The 16445-nt window shown below is 42.6% G+C and overlaps 1 pseudogene; it reads right to left on the bottom strand.

Moving 5' to 3' along the window:
• Positions 1–6867: 6867 nt before the first annotated feature.
• Positions 6868–7322, bottom strand: LOC113960992 (annotated as a pseudogene).
• Between the last annotated feature and the right edge of the window lie 9123 nt (positions 7323–16445).

Raw genomic sequence — 16445 nt, 5'->3', positions numbered from 1 at the left:
ATTGCTTGCAGATAGGCCATTGGAAGCGAGACTGCCCTCAACTAAGGGAAAGATTCACAAACACTGCCCTTGCACACCAGGGCAGTGACTGAGGAGGACCGGTGAGTCGTTCCCTAGCAGACCCACTGGTTAAAATGGAGCTAGGGGAAGGTGAAAAGGAATTAGACTTTTTGATTGACACAGGAGCAACATTTTCAGTTTTAAATCAAGAACTGGTACCAAAAAGTGATGAGTATGTACAAGTTGTGGGAGCAACAGGCCAACCAGAAAAGGCTTACTTCCTAAAACCCATTAAATACAAAATTGGAAAACAAATGGGAATTCATCAGTTTCTATACTTACCAAATTCCCCAAAGCCTTTACTAGGTAGGGATCTATTAGAAAATTTAGGAGCTGTAATAAAATTTAACAAAGACAAACTTGAATTCCAAGTAAATGAGGAACAACTGATTGCAGCTTTAAGCTTGACGATCAGTTGCATAGAAGCAAAACCTGAAAGTCATAACATCGAACGAATCATAAGTGAGGCATACCCATTGGTATGGGCTACTGATGTACCTGGGAAATCAAAACAGGCAACACCCATCATTATTGAACTTATACCTGGAGCAAGACCAGTGGTGAGAAAACAATACCCACTGAGATTAGAAGATAGAAAAGGAATCGAGCCCATAATTAGAAAATTTTTAGAATTAGGGTTGTTAATAGAATGCGAATCAGACTATAACACGCCAATCTTGCCAGTTAAGAAACCAAATGGAACTTACAGACTAGTTCAAGATTTAAGAGCTGTGAATGCAATAACAAAAACATTACATCCAGTGGTAGCTAATCCTTACACACTCCTAAGTTAAAAGACAATTTAATTTGGTTCACAGTGTTGGATCTAAAAGATGCATTCTTCTGCCTTCCCTTAGCCCCAGAGAGCCAAAAGATTTTTGCCTTTGAATGGTAATCCATGGACAAAGGGAGAAAGACTCAATTAACCTGGACAGTGTTACCTCAGGGCTATAAGAACAGTCCGACAATTTTCGGGAATCAATTGGCCAAAGTATTGGAACGATGGGAAAGGCCACAGGGAGATGGCACTCTTCTACAATACGTAGATGATCTACTGATAGCAACGAAGACAGAAGAAGAGTGTGTTAAATGGACCATTTCTTTGTTGAATTTCCTGGGTTTAAGTGGATATCGAGTATCTCAACAGAAAGCGCAGCTAGTGCAAGAAAAAGTGGTATACCTGGGATATGAAATTTCTGGAGGACAATGATCCCTAGGAACAGCAAGAAAAGAAGCCATCTGCCAAATGCCTAGACCCGAAACGGTGAGAGACCTACGAACCTTTCTAGGAATGACAGGTTGGTGCCGTTTATGGATCTATCAATATGGGGTACTCGCCAAACCACTATATGATTTATTAAAAGAAACAAAGGGTACCCTGATCTGGACTCCCGAAGCAGAGGGAACTTTTAAAAGACTAAAACAAGAACTCATGAGAGCCCCAGCTTTGGGTCTTCCTGATGTAACAAAGCCATTCTGGCTGTTCTCTCATGAACGACAAGGGATGGCTTTGGGAGTCTTGGCACAACAGTTGGGACCACACAAAAGAACCGTGGCTTATTTCTCCAAACAGCTGGATGAAGTAAGCAAAGGATGACCCAACTGTCTGAAAGCAGTGGCCGCAGTGATCATAAACATAGAAGAGGTCAGAAAACTCACGTTGGGCCAGAAAATGACTGTGTTAGTGTCCCACACTGTGTCCGCAGTACTAGAACAGAAGGGTGGCCATTGGCTGTCACCTTCCCGATTCCTAAAGTACCAAGCCATACTAGCCGAATCAGACGATATAACCATTCAAGTAACTAACATTGTGAACCCAGCCTCATTTCTCGAAGGAAGAATGCCAGCAGAACCAATCGAGCACGACTGCCTGGAAACTATCGAAGCAGTCTATTCCAACCATCCGGATCTCAAAGAAGAGCCATTTGAAGATGTGGACAACTGGTTCTCTGACGGTAGTAGCTTCGTGAAGCAAGGAGTAAGGATGGCAGGCTATGCAGTGACCACAACAGAAGAGGTAATCGAATCAAATTCTTTACCTGCGGGGACCTCAGCTCAAAAGGCAGAACTGATAGCTCTTACCCGAGTTCTAGAATTAGCAGAAGGCATACGAATTAATATTTGGACAGACTCTAAGTATGCCTTCTCTGTCATTCATGCGCATGGAGCAATTTGGAAAGAGAGGGGACTGCTAACTGCCCAAGGGAAAACAGTCAAACATGCGGAAGAAATCCTACGATTGTTAGAAGCAGTCCAACTCCCAACACAGGTGGCCATAATGCATTGCAAGGGACACCTGAAAGGTAACACTGTTCCAGAAATAGGAAATAGGAAAGCAGACGCAGAAGCAAAATTAGCTGCTGCAAGAACTGAAGATGCGATTATAACAGCTTTAGTACCAGGAGAACTAGATACAAACTTTCAACCGAATTATCAGGAGTCAGATCACAGGTGGATTCAGAGGAATAAAGGCAAATTGTTAGACAATGGATGGGGTCAGCTAGAAACAGGACAACTAATAATACCAGAGAAAGTAATGTGGCAATTTATAAAAACAGAGCATGAGAAGGCTCATTGGAGTATAGATCCACTTTATTAGTACTTGCAAACTAGGATAGCAGGACCAAAACTATTCACTACCATAAAACAAGTCACATCCCAATGCGAGCAATGCCTGAGGAACAACCCGAATACAGGGACTAAGATACACCAAGGGGCGATATATCAAGGTAAATTCCCAGGTGAAGTATGGCAAATTGATTTCTCTGAACTCCCAAGAAAAGGGGGGTATCGATACCTATTGGTGCTGACTGATACATTTTCGGGATGGCCTGAAGCGTTCCCCTGTAGGACAAATAACGAGAGAGAGGTAACTAAAGTCTTATTAAATGAAATCATACCACGGTTTGGGGTACCCAGAAGTATTTCTTCAGACAGGGGTTCACACTTTTGTGCAAAGGTTGTAAGGGCAATAAGCAAAGCGCTACAGATTAAATGGCAGTTGCATACGCCCTACAGGCCGCAAACCAGTGGGCAAGTAGAAAAGATGAATCATCTTATCAAACAACAAATTGCTAAGATATGCCAAGAAACTAACTTACAGTGGTATCAAGCTTTGCCTATTGCTCTAATTAGACTGAGAGTCAAACCTCGATCAAAAGAAAAGTTAAGCCCGTTTGAAATTTTGTATGGTAGACCTTATGCTATGCAAATTGTAAATAGTGATGCTGTAGAACAAATAGGTAATCAGTACATATATGATTATGTAATTGCTGTAGGAAAACATTTTTATAAAAATGGCACAATAGTAATAGAACACCATCCCAAACAACCTAATAGTAAATTGCATCTGTTTAACCCCGGTGATTGGGTGTATGCTAAGAATCTTTTAGGAAAACCCCTACAAGAAAAGTGGGAGGGACCTTTCCAAGTGCTGCTGACCACTTTCACCACGGTTCGGATCAAGGAGCGACCTACATGGATTCATTATTCCCGAGTCAAGAGGGCTCCAGAAGATAAGCAAGAAAATCCGACATCATGAATCCAGCCCCATCTCAGACCCTCTCAACATTGACCCTTGGACTCTTGATAAGTATTGTCTTATCCCAAGACCCTACTCCAAAAGGACCGTGGTCTAGTGCACGCACATTACCACGCTCTGAGGAAAACCCAGACTTTGAGGTTTACGTTCTACATAACGATCAACCATACACAATAGATGAATGGGATAGTAAAGTTTATTTCATAGCACAAAAAGGAGACCAAATTCAAATAGGATGTTGAGAAGTTGATGCCCTAGTTGCAAAAACAGATAAACTAATATTGACAATTGAATCCTGGCAAGAAGCCTCTAAACAGGACTTAATTACTTACAGCCAAGTAAGGGGCGAAAAGCCCACTGTTTGGATTCAATGGAAAGGACCAGTCTCATGTCAATGGGATAGTATTAAAGGAGGTAGAGCACAGTGTGAAATTATATTCAAGCTAGACCGATCGATGTGGTTTTCATGTAGCAGAGAAGCCAAGGTTCTTGAACCTATTGGTGAGCAAGGCATTGTAACCGGTAGAAGCTTTAAGCGAGTCATTAGGCTAGCAATGGACGTGGTCGCAGACCTACCTCGTGAAACTGCTCCACCTCTAGAATGTAGGAAAATACATAATTTAACCTTTATAGGGCCTCAAGTAATAAGACAATCAAACGAACTAAGGCTACTATTAGACCCTACATACTCTTTGAAGAAAGTGCAAGTAAATATTCAGACAGACATTACACATTTACAGAAAGATTGTCAACCGTTTATACGACAAAGCCTCAAAGGCTGGAACGCTTGGTTAGCAGCTAGGTCATACCACAAACGAACGCAAAGAGATATAAGTGGATGGGTTGGCACAGGGTTTGGCATATTGAACACTATAGATCAAGAAGTATTAGTAAATAAGTTAAGTACCGTCACTTCTAGTTTAGGAAAGCTTAAAGTGCCTTTAAGCTCATCTATGCTCACCTTAGCAGAGACACAATCACTGGTAGTTAGATTGATGACCTTAGTAGCCAACCACACTGCTGAAGATTTTATTAGAATTGCGGACTATGCTGGAGATATTAGCAAAGAACTTGCACTTGCTATCCAGTGCATTCAGACACAACAATGGGTACAATCAGTGGCAGCAGGAATACTGAGAGAAGGAATGTCAGGCATACTACCTCAAGAAATAAGAGAGACAATACTAAAGGATAGCTTTACTACACGATTTGAAAAAGACCATCAGGCTTGGTGGCAACTGGTAAACTTTACTTACAATCCGCAGCAAGAGCACATTGAAGCCTATGTCCTCACTATTAGCGCTGCAGAAGAAAGGTCTATATTTCCTATTCTAACTTTAGGAGCTATACATCGGGATGTCATTGTTAAGCCTGTAGACCATAACGTCTGGGCAAACTATGACAGTACTAAGAACAAGTGGCAATCAATTAGTACAGAAGCATGTATCCCTAAAGGACAATTGGGGTATATTTGTGAAAATGCCATAGTAGAAGCTGAAGATTTATGCTTAGATGCTGAAAACAGTGTTTGTACCTTTGAAATGCTTCCACACAATAGAGCCCGATCACAAGTATTCTATGTAGGGAATGGATGCGCTTGTATTAGAACCACTTGCAATGATGTTACTGTAGATAATTGTCATGAAATGACTAATGATACTAACTTTTGCATATGTAACTTCACTAAAGTTATAGGCTGTGACTTTAACTGCACCGTTCCCATAACTACCCAGCAAGTAATTGAAGTTGAGTATACTTTGTATCATGAGATACCAAAGCTGCAAATAGGCATGGATACTAAGCTTCTCAAAGCAATGCTTGTACATCCTGAAGTGGAGAAGTTAGTTCAGAAGGTGAACCAAACGACTCAACGTATGCTGTGGCAGGTAGAACATAATTCAAAAGGCATAAAGAATATTTTAACAAAAGTTGCACAGGTAGGTCAACACCACTGGTGGGATATCTTCACAGGATACTCCCCAACAGCAGCACAGGTTTTTCACTACCTGATACACCCAATACTAATTATAACCATAGCCATGTTCCTATTAACCCTTATGAATGTATGCCTGTGGTGTAAACTAAAATCCATGATCAAAAGAATCCAAATAATCTGGGCAATGGTACAAGCGTATCAACGCCCTCTAGGATTAGAACTTGATGAAAGAATTCGTAAGTTTTAAGAAAAGGGGGGAAATGAAGCCAGGTAAAACCTGGAAAGTGAGTTTAAGTAAAGCAATACAAGAATTAGAGAGTTAAATACAAAATGCAGGCTCTAAGCAAAGCATAGAGAACCTAGTATTAAGAAACAGCGGAGATAATAAATCCACTAGAATACAGGACGCTCTGACATGAAAGAACATAAAGCATGGACAGAAAGAACTAAAACTGCTAGCATACACAAAAAAGGATATATATAAGAGAAACAAGGGGAGATAAGAAAAGAGATGAGCCAAGAAATCAGGTACTCTTGCCAGACACTGGAAATTCCTACCAGAAGCATAAGGAAACTACCCAAATTAGGGAAGGTTCAAAAGTTTATGAAGATGATGATGAGAAGGACATTGAGTTCACAGATGAAGAAACAGGAACGACCCCTGAAATTCTCCCCAAATTGAAAATCACGTCTCAACTCCGCCTCAACTCCGCCTCAACTCCGCCTGTTATGAATATTAAAAGTAGATGTTGCAATGTAATGAATATTCATAGTATGTGATGTAATTGCTTAGCAGAAAATGTATAAAAAGCTCAATTATAAGTTACTCGGGTGGAGCAGTTTGTCCAGGGCGACCTGGGCTGCTCCCCGGCCGTAAATAAATACCTCCTGCTTATAGACTAAAAACTTTGTCTCTGAGCAGTCTCTCCGCGCCTTCTTGGGGGCAAGAATTGGCATCAAGAGAGAGAGACTATTTACAAGGGCATGGAGGGACAGGACAAGGGGTAATGGCTTCAAATTGAAAGAAAGTAGGTTTAGATTAGCTATTAGGAAGAAATTCTTCCCTGTGAGGGTGGTGAGGCTGTCTGAGGGATCCCGGTGGGAGAAGCAGAGTGCCCATCCCCTACTTTGTCACCATCATTAAACATGGAGTAAACTACCTAAAAAGGGCGATTTCATGTGACTGAAATGCCCCACAGACCTTTCCATACACCCCCACATCCAGCCAGTGTGTTCCATGCACGTCCTTTGGAACAAACCTGCGCTGGCATCTGAGATGGATTTCAGCTCTTACAGAAAAACATCCAGCTCCGGGCTGACCCCACAGGGCACCACAGAGAAAAGTCTGAGCAGGTGAAACGTGGGCTCAGTGACCTCCAAATCAGTGGTCCAGGGAGTGCCCCGAATCCGTAGGTCCAACACAGAGTCTGCAGGGGGTCAGGGGGACTCCAGGAGTTCCAGAAGAGCACCGACCGTGCCAAAGTAACCCTCATGTTCCAAGAAAAGTGCTTTTAACTGCCCCTTCAACCAGTAGTCCAGGGCATAGGCCAAGAGCCTCATGGAGATGGTGTTGATCCAAAGGAAGTTGTCCATGAACACCACGTGGTTGATGTTCTCATTGAGCGCACACATCCACACTATGGAGCCGATGTTGTTGGTGATGGTGATTAAGGTGGCCCTGTCCAGGTCCTCCTTGCTGACAGATTCTCTCTTCTCCTTGCTCATCATGTTTCCAAAGCTGGATGCCACAGCCCAGTCTGGCAACCCGAACCGCTCGTAGTCTCCCTTCCAAAGTATTTAACACAGAATATGCTGCCCCTGTATCAACCAAGAATTCAACTTCTTCTCCCCCAGCTTAGCCACAACCAGATGTTCTGCTGGGGAAGAATCCTCTGGTCCCCTTCAGACACCCTGTCCATCCTGGTCCACAGCCAGTTGAGGGACTGAGTTTCCACTTCTCTTCAAATCTGGACAATCCCTTCTCCAGTGCCCTTTCTTTTTGCAGAAAGAACACCGATCATTCCCCTTATCATGCTGGCAATTACATTTACAACACTTGCAGTGGGCATTGTGTTTGCGGCACTCCTGGCTGTTACTGCCTTTGTGGGGTGTGTGGCAGTCATCTGCCTCCACCTCCAGCACTTTTGCCTTGCCTTTCTGATCTCTATTCCGATACACCATCCAAGTTATATCCAATAACTCATCCATAACTTTCTTCTCACCTGCCTTTTGCAACTTTTTCCTTATATCATCCGCAGACTGACCTATGAACAAATAGACCAAGTATTTTTTCCCAAGGTCTGAATTGATGTCCACATCTGTATACTTTCATATGACCTCTTTCATCCTATTCAAGAAGTCTGTTGGGGATTCATTCTTGTCTTGCTTCACCTCATACATTTTTGACCAATTTACTGCTTTTGGAATACCATGTCTTAAACCATACACCACCCAATCCTGATAGCGTTTCAATGCTTCCCTCTTTTCTGGTAAATTGGGATCCCATTTTGGGTCCTCTGGGGGGAATATATCCTTAAGTTCCCCTGTGAGTTTTCCAGATGCTATGTTCTAAAAACCGAGAATTTTTCTTTCCCCTGCATCACTGTTAAAGAAAGATGTTGAACAAGGGAGCGGGAGAGTGGTTTTGGCTAGGGTGATTGACACACACAAAAGAAGCAGCCAGCAGCCTTACATTCCAAGCTAATGGGCCTCAGAAGACTGTGTGTGTGTGTGAGGTTTTCTTTGTTCTCTCCTCGGGGAAATGGCATTGGCACTTCACTTTTGCCCTGACTCAGGGAGGGTATGTGTGTGGAGGGGTTCCGAGGTTCATTTTGTTTTCGGCTGGGTCATCTAACTGCTTCTGGCCCCGGTTTGCCTCTGTTCTCCTTTGCCCTGTTCTGCCCCCATCCCGGACCTGCGCGGATTTCATCTGAGAGTCTTGGCCCATCTGCAGAGGAACCTTTGGGGGAGGAGGCTGCCCCTTCCCTCCTCTGCTCCCGTGTTGGTAGCGACTTGTGCCCATCGATGAGGGGGGGGGAATCCTGGTCAGAGCCAGCCGCCAACAGCGTGAGTTCATGGGAAGAACCCTTGTCCCCTTCCCCTTCTCGGTGGGGGGAGGAATCTCCATCTCGGCTTCTCCCACGCACTGGGGCCCCCATGTGGTGACCGCCAGAGACCAACAGCGCTCCCTGCCGACCACCACCAAGCAACTGCAGGCTCTGCTCCTCCATTGATCCAACAGTGCCCCCTCCTGATCATGGCTAGAATTGCGCCAAAAGTCAAAAAGGACTGAACTGGTTTTTTTGGGGGAACTTTAGGTGCAGGATTATTGTTTAGTTGTTTTTGTGTTCTTTTGTTGTTCTGCCAATACACATATATCCTTTAATAAAGGGCTGTTACCTTTTCTTTCTCCATACTTCCTCAGTTGGAGCCTCTTAATTTTGGATTTACAATTGCTTAGAGGGAAGAGCTTGGTCTTCCTCATAACTCATCCTCCTTAGCAAAACACTTCAGTCTCATTAAACTGAGAGAGAGGTCCTGGCATGAGTTGCCTAGAGAAGCTGTGACTGTCCCCTTCTTAGAAGTGCTCAAGGCCAGTTTGGACAGGACTTGGAGCAATCTGGTCTAGTGGAAGGTGTCCCTGCCCATGGTGGAGGAGTTGGAACTAGATGATCTTTAAGGTCCCTTCCAATCCAAACCATTTTATGATTCTATGATTTTAATGACCAGTATATGCTAATTTATGAAGCCTTATCTCATGTTCTTAGGTAATGTATGACATGTAGAGCCAGTGATCAGTATTGTCCCAAAATATACCATCAGCTGATACTTCAGAAAGTCCTTATTGCTATGCTGCTCTGAAAAAATATAAAAAGCTCTGAAAACTAACAAAAAATGTTTTTGCAGATCTGTGGCCTGTGATTGATTAAATCTATGATTTTTCTTAGCATAGAACTAGTAATTTGTCTCTGCTTGCTTATTATCTCATAAGTGCTATATCTTTGTTTACATGAAACCTCTGAGCTATTCATTAACAAATCTGAATGAAAATTCCCAGCAGATGTGTCAACTTTTGTTAACTTTATCTGAGAAGACAACTATCATGAATGCATAAACCTCGCTTCTTCAAGAAATCTGTCTTACTTCTTAGTAACAAGTGGGCTAAAGCAAATCACAGATGAATTTATTATAGGACCACTGTACAATGTCTTTTTACTCAGCCCTCATAACATATTTCTTATTATATACATTAAAACAGGTTATTACCTGTTTATTGTTGACAGACATACTACTGAATGCCATTTCCCCTTTCTGTGCCTATTAGTATGCATATTACAATACCCTGAAAGAGTGTGACCCTCATTACGGAATCATTAAGTATCAGAGCCAGTAAGATCAGTTTGAGAAGCCAGTAAACCTCATTAGTACAGGACAACTGGTAGAATAATAGCAAAGCTTGAAATAGGACTCTGAGTTCTATTTCAGTGTTTTATCCAGTGAGGCTACAATGTTTAATAAGAGCAAAGTTCTATAATTATCTTAAATTATTTGAATATCAATCTCTGAGTCTCAGTTTAACAATTTCATTGTTTTAGGACATAGAAAAGATTTTCAGATGCCTTTTTGAATAATACAGTACTTTAAAATGGAAAAGGAGGTGATCTGTTCTAAAGTCACTGCTCAGAACAGGGCAAACTTCAAAGTTTCATTAGGTTGCTCTATTCCTTCTTTTTGGTATCATCTATGTTATCTCTGATGTGGCTGTCCTGGAAAAAAATTAAGTGACTTCCATGACTGAGGATCCTTAGAATCCATCTCTATCAACAATCTCTTCCAAACTTGGATCTGCCATATGCAAACTGAAACCTCAGTGGAAACCACTGTGGTAGAACTGGCATCAGATTCAGAGTCTGGTCCTGATTCCACTGAAAATTAATTAGAAGTGGTAAACTTGCAGAAGATCACAGACTTTTGACAACAAGGTGGCTAATGGGGCACTGTAAAACATATGCAAGAAGACAGTGACAGCTAAATCTCATTTCTCTTCCAATATGTGGATTATGTTACATCCACCCAAGTGCTAAGCTTTCATCTTAAGCAGTTGTGAAGGTGAAGGTTTGATTTAGAATTCATTTAATTTAGACTAACATGCATAGAAAGTCAAGTTCTTTTAGCTGTTACAGCTTTCACCTTACCACATATCTGGGAAATATTCAGATCAAGATCATAACCTTGAATTTTGGTATTAGCTACCAAAAAAACCATTAAGATATCACCAACAATTTGTTTTTTTACTGGGAAAACTAGACACATATTTGAGATGTAAACACTGTTGTGGCACTAATATTGCTGGTAATGATTAAAGGCTGCTACTTGAACTATAATTATAACTAAACTATAACTATATATATATATATATATAACTATAATGGAATAAACAAAACCTGACAGTGTTAGTCCATATCCATTTTCAGTTAAGATAAGGAAACTCCAGTGGTATGCCATATTTTGAAAGAGGAGGTGTCATAGGTTTGAAAAGAGATGTTGGAATTTTTTCCCAATGTCTGCCCCCCCTATATGTTTCTTCTGGGATGGGGGGGAACAGAGTGAAGCCGCACGCGCTGGGCAGCGTGGGAGCAGGGGGAGGGGGAGCTCTCTCAGGAAGCGTGGTTGCCGCGGGGACAGCTGGGGAGTCTTTTGTTCGGGGGTTTAGTTCGGGGAGCCCAGTTTCGACCGCTTCCTTTTCTTTTCCTGAGAGGAAGTTGTTTGGTTTTTTTTCCCCATGGGCCACCTCTCAGAGGACGACTGAGAAAGAGAGACCGACCCATCTCAGGGCGAGGTGTTCTGCTTTCGGGACTGCCTGTGGGAAAAAGGACTCTTTCATTGCCGTCTGCAAAACCATTGGCTGCTGCGGGCACACGTGGCTGCAAGCAGCTGTTGAAATGCCGGGACATTTTGCCTTCAGTTTCCCCCACCCCCGGGGAATGGGGACTTTGTTTTGTTTCTTCTGAAAGTTTTTGATTGCACCATTTGTTGTTTATTCACATTCTGTTAATAAAAAGCTGTTCTTTTCCTTTTCCACACTTCCACCTGAAGTTTCTTAATTTCTAAGTTGTAATCTTGTTAAACTGAGACAGGAGGTGATAAGGGATGATCAAAACATAAAGTGATGAAGAAGATTGTAGCATTAATTGCTTGCTTATGCTAACTTATAGACAGGATGTGGTTAACTTTAGAATAGGATTTTGGCAGGAACAAAGACCTTGAAGACTGATAAGAGGGGCTTCGAGAGGAAGAAACGAGCTGAAACCGCTTCTGCTGTGAACAGTCGGTGCCAACTCAGTAGTTCTTTGCAAAGGTGAAAAGGACAAGATGAGGAAGACTCCTTACTTCATCTGGAAGACCCTCAGTGAAGACCCCCAGAGGGCATTCCAAGGCGGAGTTATAGGAGTGGTGTATGTTAATGATTTCCCTGAAGTAATTGTAATATCCCCTCCCAATTCTCAACAATGTGCAGACAAAGCTAATGCATATGTAACACAACTAATGCATATGTAACACTGTTGTGGTGGGTCTGGCTGAGCTGGAATTTATTTCCCCATAGTAGCCCTCGCAGTGCCGTGCTCTGCATTGGTAGCTAGAGTGTTGATAACACACTCACGTTTTGGCTACTGCTGAGCACAGCACTGTAACATTCCTTCTTCAATCGAGGGCGAGATCCTGGGAGGGGACACAAGGAGGTCAGCTGACTCACACTGACCAAGGGGATATTCCATACCATATGACGTCAACTCAGATATAAAAGCTGAGGCAAGGAGCAGGACTGGAGGCACTCATTGTCTCTGATGGCTGCATGCTGACAACCATTAGGCGTGCTGGAGCCCTGTTTCTCAGAGAAGTGGTCAACCATCACTGCTTATGGGAAGTAGAGATTAACTGCTAACTTCTGCTTTGTGCGCGCGCACGCTGTTTTTGCTTTCTTTTTTTACATAAACTGCCTTATCGCAACCCATGATTTGTGTTGTTTTCTTTTCCCACCTTACTCTCTCCCCCGTCTGGCTGGGAAGGGGAGGGATAGAGCGGCTGGGTGGGCACCTGGCGTTCAGCCAAGGTGAACCCACCACAACTGTATCGCATAAAGGAAACTAAACTGAGGCAATGGGTGTGCATGATAGGCAGAATTTATCCCCCATGCACCCGGAGCTGCAATAAAACATACCTGCTTCACTACTCTTTGTGAGTTGTGGGGTCTGTTCCGCATGTCAGAGGAAAGCTGGAAATATTTAGATGAGTATTTTCAATGATGTCTACAAATGAAAAGCAGTATCTGTAAAGTACATTTTTAATCTATTTATTTGTTTGTTCTTTTTCTACAAAGTTGTATTTTAAGGTTAGATTTGTTGTAAAAAAAAAAATTTCCCTCCAGAAACAAGTGTTTTCTACTGCATCAAATTTTCTCATCAATAAGCAGATAAATAGTAAGTCTCTCAAATCATGAAGCTGTATATGCTGCTAAAGATGGTGAAACGATACAACACAAGTTAACAAAAGCATCTGTCTGGCATGTTTAGTTTCTTATGCCTTTGATGTGTTTCAAGTATCAGTAGAGCCTTTTCCTTATCTTCCCTATTGCAGAGGAAGTTCAAAGGAAACATTATATAAAGACTGAATTGTAACAAAAGCTTCCTATCAGTTTTGAACTGCCACATACCATTTTAGCATAACTTTGTCTATAAGAAATGCTACAATATCTGAGCTAAGATTACTAAACATTCTTTGATAGCTGTTGAGTATTTATCTACCACAGTGTGGCAGTTTGAGCCACGTTAGAAATCTAAAAATCCAATTTTCAGGCTTCTCCACCCCCTCCCTCAATATATGCCGACACTGAAGAGAAACTTTCAGGCCAGAGGCTTCTATAGGGGAAGGGGAAATATATATACATTTATTTACACAAATAAATACTATACAAACTAAAGACAACTATATATATTACATTTCTATCAACCAGTCCTTTCAAGCCCCTCCTTTAAGTTTAGTCCAGGAAAGAGCCTTTTCAAGACTGGAAAGTAACCAGTCCCTCTGTGGGAGTGTTCTGGGCCTGAACGCTCCCCCCTCACCAAGTTCCAGTTGTTTGTTGCAGTCTCTCCTCCTCATGAAGTCCAGGAAGATAGCTCTGAGTCCTTGCTCTCCTGCCGCTGTGTGATCTCTCTCTCTCTCATCCCTTGATTCATAGGCTGATGCAGTGTGGTTCTGCTTATCAAGTGTCCACATCCTGGCATGTGGATTTCTCCTCAGGTTTTCGGTTGTCCTGCGTGGCAGAGACATCCTCCGGGCCCCTTCTCCCTCTCTCTGGGCGGGGTCCGTCTCCAATTTCGCTTGGGACTCTTTCTCCCAAGCGCCGGGCCTACCTCCATGGCCCGTCCACTTGGCTCAGCTTCAATGCTGAGCCTCTCCTCCACTTTCCAGTGGAGGGAAAGGAAAAGCCCCCCTCCACAGCTTAGCTGTAGAAAAGGAGGGGGGAGAAGGCTTGGCTACAAAAGCCTGCCTCTCTCCTCTTACCTCAAGTCAGGTTCAGGTGCTTGTGAGTCTCTTCCCTCACTGCACACACTCAAAATGCTGCCTCTAACTCTGCTCTGAGCTAGGGAGAGCTGGGGGGGCTGCAGGGCTCCCCTCTTCCCCCCGGAGGGGAGAGAGGGAGCCCAGCCACCCCCTGGCCTTCCACACCTACACGCAGCAGACACCAACAGCAGAACTTGCCAACAGTTTCCGGTGGGCTGTGTATATATGATTTTGAGCAGAAGCGAACAACGAGTGGTGATTGGCTCTTCAGGGAACACTGCCCTGGCACCCAATCACCTCTGAGTCCCCCTCTTCTCGAGGGGGGGCCAATCTCAAACCGTGACACACAGGAAAAATAAATGAATGGTGGAAATAAAGTATAGATGCTTGGGGACATCAGGAGTATACAGGCTGTATGCTGGCTATAAGATTTATTGTGAAAAATTCAGTTCTATAAATCAAATGTAACTGATGCCTAAAAGCAGAAAAAAACTCCAGGCCAATTTAGTATAGAGATAATAGAGCAGGTCTTTAATTACAGCCTTCAGACCCACGGGAATACATATGACGCACGTGCACCCGGGCAGTGGTTCTACAATTTTATAGTATTGTCCATTCAATCCCAGAACTATCCTCCCCCAGATCCTCCCCAGTTCTGCCCCCGGCACACCTCTTCGGAAATTGAGTCGGGGGTCAAAGACCCCTGGTCCTTCCTCATCTTCATCTTCTTCATGGCAAGTACAGTCCTTGGAGCTCCTCCAAGGTTCTGGGTTTGAAGGTTGCTTTGTCTATTGGTGGTATCTTGTTGTTTGGGCCTAGGGTGCAAATGTTCTTAAACAGAGGTGTTTTCTACAATTCTACCTTGAAGAGGAGTCTAAACAAGCTAAAGAATTTAGAAAATTTGATATGAAATAGGGTAATAGGGTTTGGGTAAGTGTAAACTGCTGTGCTAAAGCGTGACAAATTATACAGCTACGTTCAAATCTACATTTACTACATAACTACTTCTAAAATCTAGAAAAAGCTAAAAATACAAAAAGTTCAAAGGCATCATAACAAGCAAGTTTAGCCAGAAGAAATCAGAAAACCCTAAGCATGCAAAGATTTGTTTAAAGATAAAAATAATTATTTTACCTGCAACTGGATTTGAATATCATTGCTCCTCACAAAAGCGATATACATAACTCATGTATGAAGGAACTACTAAATGTAAGTAACACTCCTAGGAGGGAGAAATAGATGCAAAAGTTTGAAGCCCCTGTGAAATATCATCCCACAAAAGGAGGTGGAGGTGAAAGAGAGAACATAAGTTGCAAAATATAAGAGGTAAGCCATTTTCAGTCTCCTTCCTCAAGTGTATATATTTTTAAGGTAACTAAGTTAATAAATAACTTATTAGATTTATCTAGTCAGTATATGCTTTTATTTTAATATGAAAATTTAGTATGTTTGCCCCTTTGAGATAGATAGAAAGTATGAAGTGTGTCTAATTCTGCCATTTTTACCCCTTAAGATTCTCCTCCATTTTCCCTGTGTTGCTTTGCCTGAAACCACAGGATGAATCAGCATTGTAAACAAAGCAGCACATCTACAATTACTCCTAGATACCCAAGGCTAAAATAGTGAATACTGACTTACACTTAAACTAAAGTAACTTGACATTCATTTCCTTCAAACAAACATTGCTTTTAAATACAGTATTTTGAATGTCTGTGACAATAAAACTCAAAGTAATACATACATATGGTGTAGGGATAGATGCAATTGCGCAAGAATTTGTAATGGAAAACTAGAACTTGTTTCACTCAGGAAGACTCCAAAATGCCTTCTCAAACAGGTTAGATGTTCGTTTTCTTCCTTCTGCATTTCAGAGAAAGTCACAGGGAAAAGCTGTGAGTAAGCTCTCTCTCTCCCTGGTATGCAGAGAGATAATATGTTTGCAGGCATACAAGGCCTCCTCGGGCCAGAGAGGATGGGGGAGGAGAGAGAGAATATACAAAAAGCCTTGGAGACGGCTGGGCATTGCCTTTTTCCCTGGGGCCCGGTGTGTGCAGCATCATTAAGAAGTGGTCCTTGCATCTGAAATAAACCTTTTGTATGTTTTACCTTACATATGGTGTGCAGAAACAACATGTAAAATCACACGTAGGTGCTGGAGGTAGGAGTTTGCATGCTAGAGATGAAGGAAAATACCACAGTGTAAACTGGAAACAACTCTTCTGAAATCCTCAGAGTTGAATATGAGTCAGCAGTGTGCCTTGGCAGCCAGGAGGGCCAACTGTGTCCTGGGGGGCATAAGGCACAGCATCTCCAGTCAGTCCAGGGATGGGATTGTCCTGCTCTGCT

This window comes from Neopelma chrysocephalum, unplaced genomic scaffold, assembly GCF_003984885.1.
Source record: "Neopelma chrysocephalum unplaced genomic scaffold, ASM398488v2 Primary Assembly neopelma1_97010, whole genome shotgun sequence".
Taxonomy (NCBI): domain Eukaryota; kingdom Metazoa; phylum Chordata; class Aves; order Passeriformes; family Pipridae; genus Neopelma; species Neopelma chrysocephalum.
Note: the sequence above shows the minus strand (reverse complement) of the source record. Positions and strands in the feature narration are given on the sequence as shown.